This window comes from Ambystoma mexicanum, chromosome 8, assembly GCF_040938575.1.
Source record: "Ambystoma mexicanum isolate Mex_15411 chromosome 8, UKY_AmexF1_1, whole genome shotgun sequence".
Lineage (NCBI taxonomy): Eukaryota > Metazoa > Chordata > Amphibia > Caudata > Ambystomatidae > Ambystoma > Ambystoma mexicanum.
In genome coordinates, this window is record NC_090929.1 from 371,386,956 (window position 1) to 371,410,643 (window position 23,688).

Below are 23,688 nucleotides of genomic sequence, written 5' to 3' on the forward strand. Positions count from 1 at the left end.
AAGATCGAATCCAGCGCCATCTAACTGAAGGAGAAATCCAGGTATTTGAAACTAGAATTTAGATAACAACAGATTCTAAAATCTAACTCTTAGAATCTTTATTTTTATAATGAGAATGATGCAAGACTCAAGTTACAACTACCAAGGAGCCTCAGCATCATGAGTAATAACCCTAATACCAACATTTTCAATCCATTACAAAGGTGAGGTTTGTCTTGCATATAACAGGAACTGTTCCTTAAAATATAAGAAGCACGTATCCAACAGATCAGAACTTTATAAAGAATAACACAACTAAAGTCGATCCATCTGTATAATCTGCAAACAAGTATTGAGCAGTAAGAATTTACTCATGTTATACTTTCAGTGAAGATATACAAATACATTTGTTTTTTGTGGTAATGCCTAATAATTGCACCAGGCTGATTTCATCAGCAGATACTACAATTAGTAGGTTTATTTGACATTTTATTTAGAAAAAAGTTTACACAAAACTGAAATCTTAAGGCAATATGAAATTGTCAAGAAATGAATGTTTACACTGCAATTATGCTGTTTGACAACCAACCTAAATTAATTTGAAACCTTCCTTTCTGTTCTTGTTCACAATGCTATGCGTATATTCTTTTGCAGCAAACATTTTTTCAATCGTAGCTTACCTCCTGAAAAACCACTGTATCATAAGTGGGGAAACACGAGTTGAGGGTTTAACACGTGACTACAATTCGCTTGTTTAATTTCATCTGTGAAAACAACTGACATTCTAATAACTGAATTACATACATTCTTTTTTGGAGTGCCTGACAAACTAGTGTTTGAACTTTTTCTTTGAAAATTCAGCCACAAAAACTGTAAAACCCTCACATTTAGAAACATATATTTCTTTCCTCAGTGAATATGTTCAAAGAAAACTTTTCCACTGACCCCCAGCATGAACATTAGGTTTTTGACCCTATATCTAAGCGGCTCTAGTTGGCACTGATATGTGTTACTGTTTGGCTCCCTAGAACTAAAAAAGAATGTTGCTTTTTCGTGTTTACTTTAAAAGTGTACAAACCACATAGTAAACTAGCTAGACATAATATAAATTGCCATAGAAACATGATAAGCAAAAAGAGTACTATTGTAGCTTTATTTTCTCAATCTGTACATGGAAGGCAGCAGGCAGAGCAGGAATCTGTGCAGAGAGGCCTGAAGTTGGGGTTGAAGTTGGAGCAGGTATGCAGGTGCCCTTTGATCTCTGGTGTACAATTTTAGAATCATGAAGCTCCATATGTGGGCTGCTAGGTGCCAACATTCCCTCTGTCTGAAGAAGGGTCCCCACTCCAGCAAGGGTAGGGAGCATCTTGAAGGTGTGAGGTTGCGGCCGACCAGGTGATTCCATGTAGGACGGGGCACTGTGATAGAATGTGATCAACTCATTACCAGTGCTACACTACCAGCATAGGAAAGCCTCTGCTTGAGGAGAGCTTGCTTCTGTGGCTTCAAGCCAGTGGTGGAACTCTCACAGTAAAGGGGCAACCAAAATAACACCACATTTCTTGTTTTAAACTTTCATTTACCCACTCTGCCGTATCCAACATCAATGAGTTGGAAAGCCCATTAAACCACCCATATACTTAAAAATGCAGATTGCCACCATTTGGTCTGAAATTCTGCTCTCATTTCTTATAAAAAGTTTGGTTTTAGGAATAGGCATACAGGCTTTCTTTCTGGGATTCCTTTTATTGCAAAGTAACTTGTCTGGGCTCCTCCGGCCTGATGCCTCACCAAAACTGCACAAAGGGCTCTGAGAACGATCTATAATGGGAACAAAACAGTTGCAAAGAGTGCCTTTCCAGATGCTTTTTGAAAACATTTAAAGATAGTAATGCCGATATACCCCCACCCCTAAGTAATTTTGTAGGCTGAGAATGTGTTTTTTTCAGATTTACCTAATCAGTAATGCGAAAGATGCTGCCTGAGGTCTAAGGTTGTAACCTTTCAGATCAGTAGTTCCTGGTGTGATGTCATGCTATCAGTACATTGGTTGGGTGGTTTTGCACTGCGGTGGCAGGGGTCTGGCAGTAAGTGACAGCATGGTATCTCCAGGGCGGCTGGAAGGATGCATCTATACCATAGAGGAGGAGCCAAGTACCTCTACCAAAAGTTCTGCCCCTATTTTGCCTACATGTTGGCAACCAGCGATTGTGACATGCGCAATACCAGTGAGCATGCCAATACCACGAAAATTCCTCGAAACAAGGTATCCATTGAGAAAGCCCTATATGCATCCACGAAGAAATGATGATCTTCTGAAGGACGTTTCGGAAGAAGCGTGAAAATGGATGAAAGAAAGAACTGGTGATGATCATGGTTGGATTCTGTGTGGTTAGGATTATAATTGCACAGTGCAAAATGACTGCAAAGAAAGCTACAGGAATGAAGATCATGATGGATGTTGAAGCTGGATATAAAGCAAAAGAACTGACAGATGAAATCAGAGACTATGTAAAGACTAGTAAAGAAAGATTCAAGAAAGGCTTGCCTGACCCAGTGCTAAGAATCGGGGACACCGAGAGCCTTGTCATGTACTCAAGAAGATACAAAAACATGAGAAGCAAGCTCTGCTCCTGTTTGAGAGGAAATGAAAACCATGAGGGTGCCAAGATTCCTTCATTTAATGGTATTAAAATACAAAGAAGAGCTCAAAAATATGGTCTCCAGTCACATGGTCGGATGAGAATAGACTGTGGGTCGTGCTTCACAGAGACCAGAAGATAAGACCATGCTTCACTTCCTTTTATTCTCAGGCGCAGTGAGCTTCTGCAAGGATGAGTTCAAAGGTATTAATTGAATGGCAGACCACAGAAGTGTTGATGGATGTTGGGCTAATTGGACAGGGAGGCATGACCAGGCCAAACTCCCCAACACCTGTAGTCCCAGTTGCGTGCTGCTAGCATGTGGAATTTTCCAGAAGGGTACAAGTGTGCCAACCAATTATAGAGGGCCACGTATTAAGGAGCCCTTGAGTTTGAGAAGCATGTTGTATATTTTCATGACACGGAAGATGACTTGCACTTGGGATGGGCATAGTTGCCCACCTGATCTTAGAGATCCAATCACGTCCATGAAGCCCATAGAAAGTATATGTAAATGTTCCCCATTCACCAACCACAACTCCCCGTAGGTTTTTCTTATTTGCGACATAGTAGGACGTCACTTACAACAAGATTTTACTATAAAAGTGTTGTTTTTATGAAATACTATGAGATAAGTCTATGCGGTGTTCGTGGATGTCCGTTGTACTCCCTATTTTAAAGGACTTGTTATTAAAACAGCTTTGATTTTTGGCAACTTCTCGAGTCGGGCTGATTATTGATGTTTGAGTAAGATCTGCACCCTCATCCATCTCAGATAATGTTACCTCGTCCTAAAGGACCCGTTGTCGGGGTTCAATTGGTAGCAGATGATGGTTCAGGCCCATCGACTGATAAATCTCTTAGAGATTGCGGAACATCGGGCTTCCATCTAGCTGGAAGAACAAAGGTTTCCTGTGGAGAGCGGCCGGACATAGACGAACTTGCAAGTAAAGAAGATACAGGTGGGACGTGTCCCTCTTTCAAGAAATCCTTCCTGGTTTCCACAGGCGCTGAGTGGACCGAAGGTTGGTGGAGGAGACGATCCCGAGTGTCAAGAGCTGAAAGGCGAATGGTGAGTGGATTGAAGGATGTGGCAAACAGATGTGAGCAATATGAGAATGGGGGATTGTGATGATAGTGAAGAGTAACAGGGGTTCATCGAATAAATATATATATGTGACGAAGAAAGTCAGAGATGAAGAGCATCTGAGATAAAGCCCAGTGTCCTACACTTAAGAAGTGTCTAGAAAGGGTTGTCTCAAAACCCAAGTGGGTAAAATAAGCTGCATATAGATAGATCTATAAGAGGCGACGATTCACACTCCTTTCAGAGTAATTAGGGGCAAGTCATAGCAGCAAAGAGCGCTGAGGAAGTATATGTTGGAAAGTCGACTAGTTTGTCTGTTTGTGTATTTTATGTATAGGAGATCTTAAGTGTCGAGGAGCAACAAGGACAAGTTGTGTTGGATAGAAATCAAAATGTTATAATTTATCTGCGTTAGTTATTATCGGCACTGATTGAAATAAGTAGATTGGAGTAAACTTGTTAACTAGAGACTTTTAGCAGTGACTGCTGGTGCACGCTTATATTTATTGTTTTTCTGAAATGTATTTTATGTAAAGTAACGGTAAGTATTGACAGTGAATTGAGACTTGTCACAATGGGGGATGTTACTCCATTAATGCATATGTGCAAGCAACTACCAAACCATGCACCTAAACTTAAACAGTACGGAATGGGTTAAGGGTACAACAGACAAAATGTTCATGCCATGGCGACAAGGAGGATTGCTGTCAAAAGCCGTTTTGCAACACATGACCACACACTTGCATGCTGCGTACACAGGGAAGAAATTGGATAAAAGGTTAGCTAGCTTAGAGCTTTGGAAAATGTACCAGGAAGAACGAGAAGATCCGCCTCTTGAGGATTGGATGCTTAATCAGTGCAGGGAGGAGGATGCTGAGTCTTCTGCTCCTCCTACCATGCCTAAAGTAAATGGCGATAGTACAAAAGATGACAGATTGTACCCATTAAGGGAATTAAAAGCAGCAATAGGATATAGTAATCCGATATCAGAACTGCCTGCTTATAGCAGTGATGAAAGTTCAGAAAGAGAAAGGGGTAAAGAAAAGGAGGAGACCTCTAAGGTCCTGCAAGATAAAGAGAAGAGTGAACAACCAAACATATCTTTAGATATAGAACAAGAGATTAAGAGATGGAAAGAAGAAAGAGATAGAACTGACAAGGTTACGCTCGTACAGAATGAATGGATGGGCGGACATCTATTGCTCAAACTCTATGGGGAGAGCATCGAGGAAGTAAGGCAAGGGGAAGATCAAGACGAACAAGAGAGAAAAGAAAGGGAACGAGAGAAACGATTGAACGAGGATTAGCATAAAAGGAAAAATTGACAAAGACGAGAGCAAATGTATCAGAAGGAACAACTCAGAAAGGAAGAAAGGGCAGAAGAACAGAGAAAATCTGACAACAGGCAAAGAGCATTTGAAGAATAAGATAGGCTAGAAAAGAATAGAGAAGAGGAAGAACAGGAATTCCTAGATAAAAGAATGCAAAGACTAAGAGAAAAAGAAGTGCGTAGAGCAAATGAAAGAAGGGAAGAGAAAAGACCGGAAAAATATAAAGTTAGATGGGAAGCGACAAAACAAAGGGCATTAGACGAAGAAATAGAACGAAAAACGAGACATAGCACGCGATATTGATTGCATTGAGAAAGAGCTGATGGAACCAAGTCCGGTAAGATCATGTGGTGACAGAGGAGTTGCTCCCGTCGCAAGGAGTGATGCCAGGATCATCTAGGGTGAACCTAGATGAGAATTTTGAGATAGGAAGTATCAGAGAAAGAATCGATAAAGCTTACCAAGAGAGGAGGACAAATAAATGAGTCGAGAAGTAAGGGAAAGGAAGATCGACACACAGGTGCCCAGTTAGGAGGAAATGAAGGAAGCCCTTTTAGCCTCGTGCATAGGGCCTTGTCTTTGGACAGGCTAACCTTAAACAGAGATGAGAAAGATGAAAGCCCCACTAGTTGGGGACTAGACATGTCAGACGAAGAAAGAGAAACCTCCCGTGGGAAAGAGGAAGAATGTGCATGCGGTCCTGAGGGAGGTCTTCAGACAGATAAGGAAGTAAGATGGTCAGATTAAGACCAACCTAAAGATAGGATGCCAGACTGTATGGTGTACCCAGAGCGACCTAAAGGGCGATCACACAGCGAGAGAGGAGAATCGTCACCATATGTGAGCAGGTTGAGGTCATTGCCAGGTAGAAAGCAATCAGGAACTATTGTTCCACTATGAGTAGGCAGACAATGGGAGCGGATTGTGGATTTGGGTTTACACAATTCCTCCTACTAGAGAAAGGAGGGGCCAGACCGCTGAATATTCCCTGGCCCCAAATGGACAAGGATAATTTAAGATGCAAACTCGCCAGTTTAACGGCGGGTGCAGGGAAATGGATTTATGAGTTCGAAAAGATGATGGGAGGAAACAAGTTACCTATAGGGGACATTAAAGGTCTCCTAGCAGCCATTTCTGCTTAAAGAGCTGATGACATTTGGACGAGAGCAGGTTATTCGAGTGTCAGAGCACAGAACACAGCACATGATGGAGTGCTGTTTAATAATTGTAGGGTGGCTGTCTGGAAAGCGCTTAGACTACAGTATCCCGATACGTCAGATATGGGTGCAATTGTGGTACAAGAATAAGAAGAGGGAGGATGCTAGGAAACATGAGGAAGCTAAGTTAGTTCAGAAGAAATGATCAAAGTACGCCATAGAAGGAGCAGTACTGACAAGCGGAAAGGTGCTGGGAAAACAGCAAATAACAGGTGTGCAACAGCCGAATAATCAAAACCGGTTGGATCAAAGAGGAAATGGGTTTATGCCGAGAAGCAGAGGTACAGGCTTTAGAGGAAGTGGAGGTTTTCAGAATAATCAGGGCTGTTTTCAAAATAACCAAGGTGGGTTTCAGAATCTGCAGAGTAATAACCAGAATGTGCAGGGAGGGCAATTGAGGAGATTCCCCCCTATATGTCAGAAATGTGGTATGACAGGGCATATTGCGCGACCATGTGGGAGTCAAGGGTATGCACAGAATTGGCAATTCTCAAGAGTGGGGATAGCCCATCCTCCATCATATAACCCACAAAATAGGGACAGGTTTGCCCAAGATCAGACAGTGTATCAAGCACAAGTGCTGCAGACACAACCAGCTTTACAACCATAGCAAGCACCATTGAATCTGCTGCAAGGGCAATCACAGCACGCACCCATGTAGATACAACGGAGTGAAAATACAGGACGGGAATTGACTCCTAGAGTACGGGGTGTCACTACTGCAGGAGGAAGTCCTTTCACGGGCATGGGAACAAGCATGTACTCACAATAGGACAGTTCACAGGGTGACTTGATGTGTTTTGTACTATCGGTGACACCAAATCCTCAAGAGGAACCAAGGTTCGATGTCACCACAGGAGCCACATTTTTTTTTTTTTTAGTAGACACTGTAGCAACTTGCTCATGTATATACGAGAGGGAAAGTTTTCGTTATCAGGAAGTGTCATGAATGCTCAAGGCTTCTCTGGAGCTACAAGTAGAGTTCCTTTTACTGATGAATTACCTGTCTCTGTAGGGGACTGTGATATGTCTCCACCTTTATTGTATTCAAGGCAGACACCAGTTAGTATTCTGGGTAGAGATTTGATGATAACATTAAATATGACAATTTCCTTCACTGATGAGGAAATAGTGTGCTCCACTCCAGGGGTACATTATTTAAACGTACATGAATTTATTATGGCGTTTACAGTGCAGATTGCTCTGCGAGGTGTTCCATTAGAGCCAGAAGTTTTTCTTTATGGGGTACAAATTCTGTTAACATGATTACCTGGCTTAGTGGGAAAAATTATGAGAATACCTAATGAATTTTTGTTCAGGCCACAGACACCCATGGATGAAGAGAGGGGACAGATTTTTCACTTACAGTTGCAGGCAGCTATAGTCTGAGGGGAATTAGCCATGCTTGAAGTATTTGATGATGAAGGCATGCCATGGAGAACAGTAATTTCCATTGGGGAAGGGTATTGATTGCCTAGCGTCACAGACAAAGACATGTTTAGGGATTATCCATCAGATGATGAAGTAGTATTCGAGATGAGTAATACATATTGGGTGAGAATAGAAAGAAGGGAGATCCCACAGCAAATGGGGATTGTCCATCAGCGTCCCACATTTTTCGATGAGGACATGTAAAACTTGCCAACCTCTTTATGGACTACAGGTCCTTATGACGTAGCCATATCGAGGGAGATGGGAGAAGTTAAGATTAAGTTGAAACCAGGAGCAATTTTACCTTGAGCAAGGCAGTTCCCAATGTCTCGAGAGGCAGATGAGGGAATTTTTAAGACTATCAGCTATGATGCAACAATGCATTGTGTAATACTGTTGTGTGTATCCTGTGAAAAAAATCGAACGGAGGGTTGTGGCGTTTAATTCAGGACATGAGGCCAATTAACCAGATTGTAGAGGCAGAGTTTCCCTTAGTTCCGAATCCTGCAACAATGTACTGTGTTATTCCCACGGAGGCACAATATTTCACGGTGATTGAATTGCTACAGTATGTAGATGATAGTTTAGTTTGTAGCACAACAGAAGAGGAGTGCAGGCATGATTCAATTTGATTAATGACTATTTTGGCAGACAAAGGATATAAGCTAGATGAGGAGAAGCTACAATACTGCCAGGAAGAGGTGTTGTACATAGGTCTGTTGATTTCACATGAAGGAAAGAAGGTTACACCTGAATGAGCTGAGGCGATTATGAAAACGTCAAAACCGCACACGATAAAGCAAATGCAGCAGTTTTGGGGATTGTGTAACTATGTTAGAGCATAGGTAGTTGATATTAGTTCATATACAAAACCTCTTTTGCAAGCTTTAAAGAAAGCCCAAGTGAATAATGAGAAAATATAAAGGACGGAAGAAATGGAGGAGGGGTTTGAAGAGTTGAAAAAAGCAATATGAACAGCTCCAGGTTTAGGAATTCCCAATTATTCTGAGGAGTTCTTATTGTTCTCGCATATGAAGGGAACAGTTATGACAGCACTGCTTACACAGAGAACCACACTTGGGTATAAACCATTCGCATATTATAGTTGGATTTTAGATCCAGTTATGAGAGGACACTTTCCTTGCGAACAATCGCTGGCAGCAGCCGTATTTGCCATTGAGAAGTCTGCAAGCATTGTGATGGGGTGTTCCATGACTTTATTTGTTGAGCATGCTTTGTTTGCTGTTTTGGAGAAAACTAAGGGTATGCTAATGTCTCAGAGGGCTTCTGCATATGAGGTAGTTATATCAAACTCAGCTATCAATATGGTTAGGTGTAAAATGGTGAACCCTGCCATGTTTGTAGCCGAACCTGTAACAGAGTACGAGCAAGTACATAATTGCTCTGGCAGGGGGGAGGTACTCTTTATTGATGGGTCTTCAAAAATTGATCAAACTGATGGAGAAAGGCATTCAGGTTTAGCTGTTGTAAGGCACAGAGCTAATGGGCAATTTGAAGTGGTAGCAAGTGCGAGACTACCGTCTCATTTTCACACAAGCTGCTGAATTGATGGCACTTATTGTTGCGCTCGAGAATCATGCAGGGCAGGAAGTGACGGTGAACAGTGACTCTCCCTATGTGACATCAACCCTACCTCCGAGCGGACAGCCCTCCAGTGCAACATGCTGCATTATTGGACAGGCTTATTAAGGCATTACAACTCCCAGTAGCCATCGCAGTTAAATGCGCAGCACAAACTAAGAGAAACGACTATTTCATGCAGAAGCCAAGCCACAGACGAAAAAGACAAGAGGGTTGCATATTCACCGGATATTTTTAGTTTTGATACCCCTGCTGTGAAAGAAAAATGTATCACAATTATGATTGTAAATGAAGGATTTAATTATTTGTCTAGACCGCAATTAATGGAAGTTCAAGGTAGTGCTCCACAGGAAGAAAAAGCTGTGGACACAGAGGGGATGTTCTTTATCCCTCTCTGAGGCATTGTGGCGACAGGACAGCACTGTTAAAGACGTGATGCCTGTAGCCTCATTAAGTGTAGCGTTAGAACAGCTACACTACCCAGCACATGTAAATAGGGAGAGTCTTGCTGCAGCTATTACAGAAGACTGGTTTGTACCAAACCTGTTAGAACACGTTGCATTTTATGTAGAAAATTGCATCATATATCAAAGTATTTCTGCTGGGCACATATTGCTAACAATTAGAGGAGTGATTCCTTGACTGAATGGTCCTTTTTAGCATTTACATATTGACTATGTTGATATGCTACACGTATGTAGTGGATATTTATTTTATTAATTTAATTTAGGTTTTGGATTTATAGAGCGCACTAAAGCCCACAGGCTTGGAGGCACTATGAAGGAATGTAAGAAGGCTTGATCCAGGGTTACAAGAATGCGGCCCAACAGGAATTACTCGGTACAGGTTGCTTAGTTGCATATACAAAGATACATTCAGGGTTCAAGAATGCTGCCCAACACGAATAATTTGGTACAGGTTGCTTAGTTGCATATACAAAGATACATACAGGTGGTACATGTGCACTGTCATAAAAAGAGCCTGGTTTTGATGGCTTTCCGGAAGGCTGCATGAGAGTCAACCAACCTTATCTGAGAAGGGAGGGTGTTCCAAAAAGTGGCAGCCTTAGTTGGGAAGTTGGTACCGCCCGCACGCACTCTGCGGGTTACAGGTATGGTGAAACTGTTGGAATATGCCACTCTGGAAGGTCTGGATGGAGTGTTTTTGGCAATACTTTGAGCTAGGTAAGGGGGAGCCAGGCCACATTTGTGCGTCAAGGTGAGGTTTTAGAAAACAATCCTTTCCTTGACGGGAAGCCAGTGGACCTGCCTTCTGACCTGAGAGATATGGTCCCTTTTTGAGATGCCAGTTGCAGCCCTCAAAGCGTTGTTTTGAGCTAGTTGAAGTTTGGCCAGATTCTTGCGGGAGGTCCCTACAAAGAGGGCGTTACAGTAGTCCAGCCTTAACCCAATTATTGCCCTAGAAATGGTGAGGCAATTCTGTTGGGATACGAAGGGTCTGGCTGCATTGAGCAGTTTGAGTGGTACGCTGAGGAGGATGCTATAGCGTTAACCTGTCTATTCATGGTCAAATTAGGTTCAAGATATATGCCCAACGTCTTAATGACTTGGGAGACAGGGATGGGGATGTTATCAACGGTGAAGGAGCAGTATTGATTGTCCAAATTTACCCATGGTGGATAGGTAGGTATATGATAATGGAGGTGTGTCCCTTTTCGGGAAGGATTGAAGCTAGTACATGTACACACACTGATGCCACTTGCGCTTCAAAGTTTTTAGACCAAGAGGTATTTCTGAGATGGGGAGTATGTGAGGTGCTAAGATCCGACATCCGACAATGGGCCCCATTTTGTAAATTAAGTATTAGAGCAAATCAGTCTATTGCTTAGTATTAAACATACATTTTCTTCTGCTCATCACCCAAGTGAACGGAATATGTGAGAGACTCAATGGCCATCTCAAAGAGAGAATCACCAAGTTGAAATTGACACCAAAGAAGGGGTGGCTGTATTGTCTGCCCCTTGCATTATATGCATTAAGAAATCAGCCTGGGTCGGACCACCATCTCACACCCAATGAATTAGTAACAGGGAGGCAAATGAGAACACCCTGACTCCTCCCTCAAGGACTAGGAGTGATGCCTAGACAACTGCAGAATTGTAAGGAAATGAGTTACATGTGTATTTAACATGTCTGACCGCTAGTATATCTGTAATTTCAGATCAACTCAGGTGTAAGGGGTGTCGATCTCAGGACACAGATGAAGACCATTTAACAACCGGATATCAAGAACTACCTGTTCCTAAACTATTTAGTGGACATCTCATATTGATGCACAATTTCACAAGTAAGTGGCATGAGCCTCGTTTTAGTGGTCCTTTTATAGTGGAGAACGTTACTCCATCTGAATTAAAGGTTCAAGGAAGACATGCCTGGATACACCTTAACGACGTGAAGCCATATGCTGGTGAGACCGGAACACCCCCACCCGATTCGGAAGCAAGTCAAGAAGGCGCAGTTCAGCGTGTGCAGACTCGATCAATGACGAGGAAGAAGGATGCAAAGATTATGGAATAAATAAATGCAAGTGTGCATTTGGACTGTGGCTCCCCGGGACACTCCCTATAGATATTTTAGCAGGAACGGAGAATGTTATTGTTCTTGAGCACAGGAATTCGTTGAAATTGGACCTTAAAAAGTGCTAAGATAAATGAAAAATCCCTGATCTGGAATTCCTTTTTGATGATTGGAAAATGGAGCAGTTCCCAGATTCGTTTCTCACCGAGTTTCTTTTTGGATGCATAAATGGTCCTGTCTGATGTTGAGGACCATAGTGTACTTATTATGATCTTTTATCACCTGATTTGAGTTCATCCTTATATTGTTTGGCGTAACAGCATCACTTATGTGTTTCTACGAGTTCTTATAAATCCCCCTGCAATCAGTCAGTTACTTGTGGAGATAATCGAGCAGATTCAGCAGCTACCTGAGCATTTAATGAGTCTGCCTGATTAAAAAGGTTTTTCCTTCCTTAAAAAATAAGTAGACAGAACAATGAGATTTATTGAGCATAATGCAGTTCAAGAAAGTGAGCAAACTCAACGACTTGTGGAGAGACATCAACGGTGGGGCTTTATGTATGGTCTGGGAATGGGGTAACTGACTGTTTGTAGCGCATATGTTCTGTATCCTGTCATTTGAATCACTTGAAAAGTTTCAATACATTGTGATTTAAAAAAAAGAAAAGGCAAACAAGGTATAAGGTATCTCTCTTAACTGCCTGTTTTACCTGTATGATTGTTTTGGCTCTTGGTTTGTAGAAGTGTGAGTGGGCATTTTTAGCTTCTACTCATCCTTGTACTCCTGCAGGGAAGAAACCAATGCTACTATTGCTGCTTTGTACTTCCAAAAAGCCTCCTCTATGCAAGTACAGGTCTTCAGAACTCGCTACCTTTGATCCAAACGAGCCATGAGATGTCGTCCATCTGAAAGATGCATTTTTGGGAATATCTGAAGATGACTTGCAACAAATGTCAGGAAAATTTTACAGCATGAGGTCAGACTGGAATAAAAGGAGACAGACCAGCAAAGACAGGCGTACAGCCCAAACAATATTTACTCTAAGTAAATCTGAAGCAGATTAGTGCTTGTCCCTGTCTGATATTTACTAAAGTGGACATGAAGAAGATTGATTTTATGCGCAATTGATCCCCAAATTTCCATGTGTGAAATCATTCAAAAATGTTTCTCAATATGTGCCAAGGGAAAAAGGTTTATAAAACAATTGACCGAATTAGACTCGTTCCCTTCTGCACCTGCAAACGCACAGCACAAGATTTGCCACTTGGACACTCTTAGCTCACCCATGTGGTTGACTAGGGATTGAGGTTCCTCACTTACTGTAAAGCACAAAAAAGACATTTCTTATCTGAAACAGCAGTTTCATCGACACAATTTGTATATATTTATGTTTCTACCGCCTCCCCACATCCCTCCATAAAATCCCCCACCTGCAGTGGCCAGAGCATGAATAGCCTCTGGGGGCTGTAAGTATCATGAACACATGATTCCACATGTCAATAATTGGCCCTAGCAATGAACTTTGCTTCTATAAATGCCTTAATTGCACCCATCTGCTGATAGACTGCTCGTATCATTAGCTACACAATTTTTCATTGCAATTGATCAAAGGAAAGCTAAAAATGATTGTGGTTTATGAAATGTATTTGAATGTTAGATGTAAGCAGCCTATCATGCCCAATGACCAAAAAAATAAAATCTAAAAAGAAAAGTAAAGCACTGACATAGAAGTTTGAACCCAGCTCGCATTGCTGCTGCCTTTTGTACGTTGAGTTTGCAAACCTTTACACTCCGAATGCTCTGGTTATGAACTGCTTATAACAGAGTACAAAGTATGTCAGCACAATCTGGGCTCAATCACATCCAGGACTTTTTTTTTAAAGGCCTTTTTATTTTTACCATATTCGTTATTAATCAGTCCTAATGAAGTCTCCACAGTTAAACTGGTGTGCTGGTTAAACAATACTGCTCCATTTTCTAAAAACGAGATAAAGGCCTACATGCTTCTTAAATCCTCAGCAGTATTATGGTTAAGATGTTAAATCTTATCTGGTACAACTCAGGTAATGATCACCTATATTAAAATGACTGTTCATATTTTATTCACTGTGAGAAAGCCCACTGCTTCATTCTGGGGCCCTCCCTCTAGGTGACCAAGATGACCGGAGGTCTCCCCAAGCTAGTGGATGAGAAGTCTGAATGTGGTATGCCAGTGTCCCCTGTTCACCTTCACTTAGCCCCCAATCTCAGGACATGGAAGAGTCATAGGGCAGCAACCAGCGACACGTTCTCTTTAAAACCCACATATTCAAATAATCTGCCACCCTTCTAACTCCCTTGTTAGAGTAATTTCTTGTGTTCGTCCCGTCCTATCCGTCCCATTACCTGTTTGTTCTGTCTTTTCGTGTTCTTGTTTCGGCACCCCGAGGCTCGCGAGCTACCGGTGCGATATAAATATTTAAATAAATAAATAAATAAGGAGTGCACCCCCTACACCTGGGAAGGAGAGCATATTGGATCTGGGAAATCAGGCCCTTCCCAACACCAAAGAACAGTGCTTTTGCTTTTACTGAAGCCAGTGACTGTGCAGCTACTGGCTCCTTGAGGGTATTGAAGGACAGTGGCCTGGCACACTCGGCTCCCCACCCATCAGGGAGGGGGGGGGGGCATGAGACCTATTAGGAATGGAAACTCGCCCAACAGCCTGCCAGCCATCATTCATGTATTCATCCCTCTATTGGAAGGAGCCTAGTGCTTTCCTTCATTCCCAAACTTCCCAAGCGCTTTAGAATTAAGCAAGACTACTGTTAACTGTTTTCTTTTTCTAAGCACTACAAGATTCCAGGGGGGAGGAGGGTCACTAAATATAGTTAGGATCGAAATATAAGGTGAAAATAACTATTTCGATGGATATATTTGTAAAACGGTTCAATTGTAGTTAGCTTTGCTCAAAGCACACAGTGAATGCAGCCTGTGCTAAAAGTAGACTACATGCAGGCTGGCAGAGAACACAGTGGCTGAACAGATGTTCCTGTCCATAAAAAGCCCATGCAGACTAAGAATAGGAGAATGTACGTGCTCATGCACACAATGCAACATTATGTAAAAATAAGGGTTTTTATGAGAATTACTGGACCAAATGAAATATAATAATTTTATTGAGTGAAGTGTTGAGAGTATGGCGGGAATGTGTGTTTATGTATGCATGTTTATAACATAGCAAATGATGCTAAGCAGGAGCTATAATGTATTCTTGCAGAGGCAGCAGGATTGGTCTAAATTTAAACCTGGCCATGTAACACTGGAGGCTACAGCATCCCTTGTATGGAAAGAACAGTTTTGGATGAGCTCTGCCGGTCTCCAATAACCAATTCAAGAGCATTTAAGCTCCAGGCCCAGCACCAGTCCTCAGGACCTAGGAGCAGTTGAGGGACAGAATAAACAGCTCTGGAGCAGAGTCCTCTGCCCATCCTCACTTCTGTACAGATTAAATGTGTCATCTCTTGCAAGATAGACTCATGGCCTTAATTCCCTAGAGGGGTGCATTTTCTCTGGTGTGAGTGGGATCAGGGGGTACCCCAATATATTTAAGGGGTACAATGACCGACCTTTCACTATCCACCGCCTGTCTATCATAATCTTAGTATCCTATCCCGAAAACATTGTGTAACACCTCTTTCACCTCCCACTCTTTGAAACTTGAAAGGTCCCCTGAGACACTTTGTGTAGGTCCAGCACTGACAAAATAAAAACAAAATAATAATGCATCTATCCATCATTGTAGGCCTCCACGATCATAGAATTGGGACAGATAGGCTCAGAGAATTACCACGAGGGCAGGGTTAGGCATTACAATCAGAGAGAGGCACAGTCGCACATTAGAACTGGGAGCCATCCTAATGGGTGTGGCCGATCATAACATCACTACTTCAGCTGCCTCAAGAGACCCACCTGGTTTCCCTTCCCCTGGAGAAAGGCTGGAAGGCAGGGCTAAAGCATGGCATACAGAGAGAGGGACTTCCATGGGGAAAGACTGGCCAATCCCAAGTCCCACAACAGGGCTGTAAACCATCCCATGAGGTGGAGCCAAAAATACTACTCCCATCCCAGCTGATTCACCTGATGCTCAGTCAGAGTGGAAGTGGTTGAAGTAGGAGCTGGAGACCAGAGACAGAAGACAAGAGCCATTTTGGATTAGGCTGGTGGAGGCACTAAGAGGACCTGTCAGGGCTCAGAGCCTAGAAAGCTGGGAGAGAAGTGCAGATGGCTGGGTCACACTAAACCTGGAGAGCCAAGAGACCAATAGGGGAGTGAAGTGAATTGGGGATACTGGCAAGGAGTTGAGTGGTGTCTAAACACAGTAAAGGTGACCTCAGAGAGGGCGGTCCCAGGGGTGTGAAAAAAGTGCACAAAATTGTTGCGTCTCACACATTGTGGAGAGGGGTGGTGCCCAGAAAGGAACGTGCATGGGTTAGTTGTAGATTGGAGAAGATCACTGAGGAGAAGGGTGGTGCACCGAGGGGTGTAAAATATGCAAGAAATAGTTACGATGTGGAGAAGAACTTTAAGGAGAATGGTGACACCCAGAGGGGTGAAGAAAGTGCAAGCAATAGTTTTGGTTTGCAAGGAATCACTGAGGAGAGGAGCGGTGCCCAGACCCAGAGGGGAGAGGCAGTAGGAAATCAGCAACATTAATTGAAGAGTGTGGCGGTACCCTGAAGGGTGAAGATATGCAAGAAATAGTTATATGATCTGGAAAACATTGATTGCAAAGATGAGAGTGCCAGAAGAGGTGAAGAAGATGGGAGAGAGAGTGGTTATTTAGATATCCTGGACTGCAAAATAAAGGTGCCTAATGGGGCAAAAACAACGAGGAAGAGAGCAAAGAGTGGAAAGTAGAATACAGCAATGAAAGGAGGCCGCAAAGGGAGAAGCGGCTGGAAAGGGACAAGGGGTCGGTACAGGGGTTGATAAAGGAAGTAGAGAGCAGGTCAAAAATCAGGAGAACAGGGGGGAATTTGGTGCAGGAATTAAAACATTAAGACAAGAGATAGATGAGTGGAAAGCTGGGATATGGTTAAAAGAGGAGCTTAGCCAGTTCTGGTTGAGGGAACTTTCTGCAAGAGTCATGTTAGAGAAGACAATGAACGTTTATTGACGAAGCGTGGACAGCATTCAGGTAATCCTCCTTCATTGCATAGATGCTGGTACAGTCCTTAGGTTGGTAAGTAGGGAGCAACCCTGCAACTCCACCGGAGGCCCACCACCCTGGCACCCCTACACTCTTCCCAAACTGCAATTATGGGATCTCCCAGTTCACACTTTAACATTCCTACCTTAGCATTCTCACTGCTTATACTGACATCACCCACTACTGATGTCATCACATTCTAACTCAGGACCTGACCACAGCATCCCTCCCTTCCTATGCAAATAAGATTGGGGAGAAACCAATGGTATTTTGCTCCCCAATGCGCAAGTATAGTGTTCAATTTATAGATGAATCAGTAGAAAAAAAATGAAGTAAATTCTTGAATGCTTATTTCAAAATCTGGTGTTGTGGGCGTGCTAGGTATAAATAGAAACGAAAAAGATTCACAGTGAATTTGTGAAAAAGATCGAAAAAAATCACAGCCTATTATTCAGCAGGTTTATTAAACGCCTACACAGGTTTCACTCTGTGAGCTTTCTCAGGGCCTAACATTAATTGCTGATTAATCGATCTAACCAGACTTACTAATTTTGTTGTCACATGATGCACAACAATTTCATATGAGTAACAAAATATTTCATAGACAAACAAAAATAGATGAATACGTGTAGATATTAACACCTGTACATAGGCCTATAATTAATGCCATTTCACATCATACCATTAGAAGGAATAAACAATAGGGACAACCAGACCACAACTTTTCTCCCATACTACACAAAGAACAATAAGGAGATAGCACAACCTTTAATTCCATAACCCACACTATAAAGACATATATGGGAGAACACCACTACACATACACACACACACACCTTCCACAAGTGACATCACACATCCTGCACAAACACCACGTACCCACACCCAACGACTGCTAAAACACAACCCTACAGCTAGCTGTACCACCAGCGATAACTATTCCCCGAAAGGCTGTAGCAGATATTTTACCCACCAGGAGCAAGTAAGCTGTCCCAACCACATACACATAAGGGAGACATGAGGACGCAGAAAAACCAAGCCACACAATCGACCAACATCAGGACATGGAAAGCTCAGGTCTGCAATCCTCGAATCGTCTTCTGAGGTCATAATCACGAGAGGACCCCTCATCACCTTAAGGAAACCAGGGTTGCTCAAACTATATGATAATCCACCAATTTGTTTTAAACTATTTTAACATTTTGTTGCAAATGCATTAGCGTTGCAGTGTATTTAAATTTGCACTAAAATGTGCAGTCTTGCTGCTGCTACCCAATAGCCACCAACCGGCACCACAGGGAATGAACAGTACCCCAAATAACCTGAAATATTGTTAAACTGTGGCCACATAGTAGTGCCACAGGCAGTGACTGCTAAGATCATCTTTCTACATATAAGTCGAATATCGCAATCACACCAGCGCCACACATTTACACGTAGTCCTCCAATTGCCCAACAATGGCTACACAACCGGTGGCAGACATACATCACATACCTAAATAGTGGCCACACGTTTTGTCCCTACATGTTTTGTCATATACTGCCCTTTTGCCGACGGTCGTTTTTTCGTTCGATGTTTTGCTGAAAAAAATGCATCCAAAAAACTGATCTAAATGTATATGGCGTGGGAGGCGTGAAAGGATATGAAAGTGCTGGGGAGCGGGTTGGGGTAACAATATAGGGAAATAGTGGGTTTGGTGGGGAGACCCCCCCCAATAAAATCAAAAAACATTTCGATTCGCTTTTTCGGTGGATTTATGTCAGCAAAAAATCCATCGTAAAAACGAACGTCGGTAAAAGGACATAGAACCATATTTTGCAGTTAAAATACATCACTTAACTCTGCACAACTGGTGCCTATATTTTTGCAGTTTAAAGCTCACATAACCCAACAATGGCTACACACCGGTACCTCACTGCTGCTGCACCACCATACAATCATACCGTCGTCACAATACAGGGACCACATTGATCAAAATAAACACTCTTCAATTAACCATAAAACTTCATACATCACTGTCCATGACAGGAACCCTAAAACAATGGACAACCTCCCCTCTAACATGCACACCTCTCTCTCTCCCTCCCTCCCTCCCCCAGAGTCGCACTGCCAGGAGCCCTGTTCTCTATGAGACTGCAATCTGATACGCTCGTACAGCTCTGGTGCGTTTCTCCCTTTTGCTGTGTTGATGCGGTCCTCCCTCTCTTCTCTCATTTCCCATCATCCTCTGTGTAGTTTGACGTCGTGTGGGATCTACACTGTCTGTGTCACTGCAATCTGATTCATACACACTCGCTCTGTCAGAAAGGTTTGGAGTGATTTCTCCAATTATTCTCTTCCCTCTCTCAATGTCTCTCTCTTTGTCTCAGGGGCGTTGCTAGGGGGGGGGCTAAGGGGGCTATAGCCCCTGATCTTTTGGTTGTAGCCCCGGATAGAATCTCAGGAGCTACAGCCAAAAGACTAGCTAGCCCCCAGTCCCAACAGTTCCAACATCAGCTTAGCCCCGGGTCTTTTCCAGACCTAGCAACTCCCCTGCTTTGTCTTTACCCAGACATTCGCGGTCAAAGCTATTAACAGCCTGGGTCGACATTCGGGGCGTTAATATTTCTTTTTTTACTTTTTGTAGATGTTAAATCGGCATTATGCTAACAACATTGATGGTCACCAGGGAAGAAAATGGACATTGTCCCCTCTCCTTTTCAGTGGTATCTAGGGAGGAGACACAGCACTGTGAGGGAGACAGGAGGGGCAGGTGAGGAAGGTTGAAGGGGCAGGATGTGTGTGCGTGCAGGGTGTATTGCAGGGGGAATGGAAAGACTGCAGGGGGAGGGCGATGAAGAACCTGGGGTCAGCACTGGTAAAAAAGAAAATGGTGCAGGAGGCTGCCAGGAAGGACTGCACGGCAGGCTTTTACCGTAAGTAAAAGCCCATGTTCCGAGCCTCCTGATGGGCTGCGGCCACTCACCCAGATGCCATTGCTGCTTTGTCATGTTTCGTAGTCTTTGGGCAAGAAAGACCTACCTCACTGACCCAGAACAGCGCAGTGGAAAATCTGCCAAATCTGGTAAGTACTGTCATTTTTTATACAGCACCACATGTTTTAAAAAGAGCTTTCATAGCTGCTGGTACGCAGTTTAATAGTACTCACTTTATCAACTTCGGAAGGACGAAGGGCGGAGTCAGCCAAAGCGAGATTTGCACCCGCATCCTGTTTGTGAATAGAGATGTCTAGGGAAAGTGCTTAACTCATTAAATGATCTTCCTGTCTGCTATGCTATGCATGTTCTTAACAGGGTTTATCACCGGGGATCAGGATAAGCCTCTCGCTATGAGAGAAAACCCTGTGAGGTGGTATACAGGGATCTTCTAGTTTAGTTTATTTATACCGTGGGCCGAACCTTGGGGTAACTGGGCACCGGAGACAGAGGAAGTTCCAGCAGAGTATAGACATACAAGATAATAACAGTAAGTGCAGTTAACCGGGTTACATGGTGGTTGGCAAAGGAAACGAGTACAATAAGTAGTGTGTCAGACAGCAGTGGAATTCTTGTTGGCGAGCCAGGACTTTGTTTTTGCTCTGAAGGTCCAGAAGGAGGATTCTGCTCTAAGGTTCAAAGGTATAGCGTTCCATTGTTTGGCAGCTAGGACCGGGAAGCTGGAGCCGCCTGCTTTTTTTTTTTAGGGAGAATTTGGGGATGGAAAGACAGTGAGAGTACAACATTCTAGTTGGTCTGGTAGAAGTGTGTTTGATGAACTTGTCTGCCAGGTATTTGGGGGTGTTGTTGGAGAGGCATTTGTGGACAATGACGAGGGATCTGAGTGTTACGCTCACCTGGTCTCTGCGGGGGCGTTGGGGCACAGTTGGAGCCCTCCCTCGGCTTGGCTCCCCTGTATTGGCTGTCTTCCCCAGCTGCTGCGGAGTATACTGTTCTGGATGCTGGTATTGCCCCTGGGAGGAGATCAGAGGCAATGAGAATGGCGTGGAGATGTTACGAATTCCCTCGACCCTTTTGTGCCAGGGGTGTGTGGAGTGGGCCTAGTTGCTTCACTGGTCAGCGAAAGTGGTGATCCAGATCAGCTGCAACAAATCCACTTGGAAGGTAAGTCTTTGGTTATGGTTATTGTTCATTTATAATGTCTTTGGCAATGAGTCTATTGACTTGATGGTAAGTAATAATAATTCTTGCAATGTCTCTGCTCTTCCCTATAGGTGTGAAGATGGTATATTGGAAGCGTGAGCGGATCCGGATATTCCCTTGAAGATGACAGGACTCTCAAAGTCAGCAGGTAAACTGGCCGTTTTAATGGAATTCAAGACTCAGGGATGGTGTGACCAAGAGTTAGTTATTTATAAGATTTCTAACCTGTTGTGTGTCTTTCCCCTTGTAGGAGCGGTCTGATGGCGTGGAGTAGAGTCTGGATGCTTGAAAGCAGTTCTGCGGCGCCGGATGAAGATACCGCGATGAAGAGGAGAAGCGAAGCTCACGCGTCGCTGAAGTCAGTATTGGGTGAGGAAAGGCTCCGACTCCGATGGTGATGGAATGCAGGTAGGATGCGCGTACAGCGATGGAGCGGCTGAAGTCAGGTAAGGTACGCCTTCAGCGATGAAGTGGCTGAAGTCAGGTTAGGTACGCCTTCAGCGATGGAGCGGCTGGAATCTGGTAAGGTGAACCTTCAGAGATGGAGTAACAGGAATCAAGGTGAGGAACAGCGGTAAGCATCACGCTGCAAAGCAGAATAACGTGAAGCGAGGACATGTGGTTGGGCTGGCCTTATATAGGCTGGCTCTGGCCCCTCCCTTCGGCCCGCCTCATGTCTCCACCTTGCCGCTCCCAAGGAATCTGGCACGTGCCTCCCAATGATGTTCTATGGCTACGCCCGGCCCTGATGCGTGTGCCTTAGGCACAGGGTGTGCAAAGCACACCTTTCTATGAGCCTGGCGCCACAGGCGCCAAGACTGGGTCCATTTGGACCCTAGGGGTGATGAAGGCCCGGGCCCTTGCCCAATGACCATGACACTGAGGGTGATTCTGTCTCACTACAGGGAGCCAATGGGCATCTTGTCTGAAGCTTGAGATGTGTGAGTGTTGCGGGATGCTCAGAGCGGCTCTGAGGGCATTATTCTGTAGGACCTGCAATTTGTTCAAATTGCGTTCTGAGGAGCCAAGAAAGAGAGTATTGCAGTAGTCAATTTTTGAAAGCACTAGCGCTCTGGTTAGTGAAATGCAGCTGGAGGGCAAGAGGAAGGGTTTGCAGGCATTGAAGAGTTTATTTGTGTAAGCTGTGGAAGAGGCTGTGGCGTTCACCTGTTTTTTGAGCGAGAATGTGGAGTCTAGATAGACCCCTAGAGTTTTAATTTCTTTGGCCCCAGTGATTAGGTTACCGTCTATGTAGATAGAAGTGTAACCGGCGTCCAGTTTGTTTAGCTGTGGTTGGGAGCCGACAAGAAGGAGCTCAGTTTTTTGTCGTTGAGGCATAAGCCATGTTCTGCCATTCAAGCTTGGATCTCCAGGTAAAGGTTGTTGATCTGTGTGGAATTGTCTTCATAGCAGCCTGATAGGGTGATGAGAACCTTGGTATCGTCAGCATAATTTGTGTATGCGACACCCAGGTTATCAAGGCGGTAGAACAATAGCTTTGAGAAGATATTGTATAAGGTCGGCGAGACGCACAAACCTTGTGGGACGCCACAGAGGATGGGGAGGGCTGAAACCCCGGAGAGAAGGCCCGGGTGATTCTGTCAGCTAGGAAGGATTGGACCCAGGCAGTCGCCTTGTTAGAGAAAGCAGCTGAGGCCGTCAGATGTTCCGTGAGGATCTGATGGTCAACAAGGTCAAGCAGCAGGATAATGGGTAAGTTGCCCTTATCCTTTGCCTCGTCCATCTGAATATTTATGTCCAGGAGGGCTGTGTCTGTTCCATGCCTTGGTCTGAAGCCAGAATGTCTAAGGCCCAGGAGGTTGTTCTCTTCCAGGTGCTTCTGGATTTGCAGGTAGACGACTCTGTCTAAGATCTTTAGGATGTACGGGATGGTGGAAATTGGCCTGTATTTGGTTGGCTTATTAGGCTGTAGGTTAGTTTTTTTTTTTAGAAGGGCCATGACCCAGGCCTCCTTGAGGCTGCTAGTGACTGAGCTCGATTTGAAGGAGGCTTTGATTAGGGCTGTTATGAAAGGGTGCAACGTGGGATAAATGGTGGATTTAAAGCTGGAAATCTGTGCGCTCTATCACCATCAAATTCGTGATAAAATGTGTGCTAGCAGCAATCGCACTGAACCGACCAGACTATCCACCCAGGTTGGCACAAATAAATGTAACGATTGGGGGTATGGGATGGTGATGAGCTTGGCACCAGTAATACAGTAGGATTAATGTCAATCACTAAATTGTGAAAAGTAAATATTTTTTGATACAAGTTGCGAACAGCCGACATGTGTTTTGACATGCCGGTCGTTTTCAAGGCTGAATAATTGAACAGAAAAAATATACAATATTGTATAAAACCAGACAAATTGTCCACATCGAATAGGACATCACAATAAAATAGGTATAGTATGAAAGCAAGATATAAGTATAGTTAGAATATTCCATGGGTAAATAATACAAGCAATTGACATGCAATATGATAAACAAAAGTAAAATTAAAAAAACCATACCACATTTCAGGTC

At 43.6% G+C, this 23,688-nt stretch overlaps 1 protein-coding gene across 7 annotated transcripts in view; it reads right to left on the reverse strand.

Annotated features, from left to right (window-relative positions):
• Positions 1-23,688, reverse strand: part of LOC138471946 (uncharacterized) — an 835,353-nt gene that overhangs the window by 376,423 nt on the left and 435,242 nt on the right. The gene's annotated exons all lie outside the window — the stretch shown is intronic.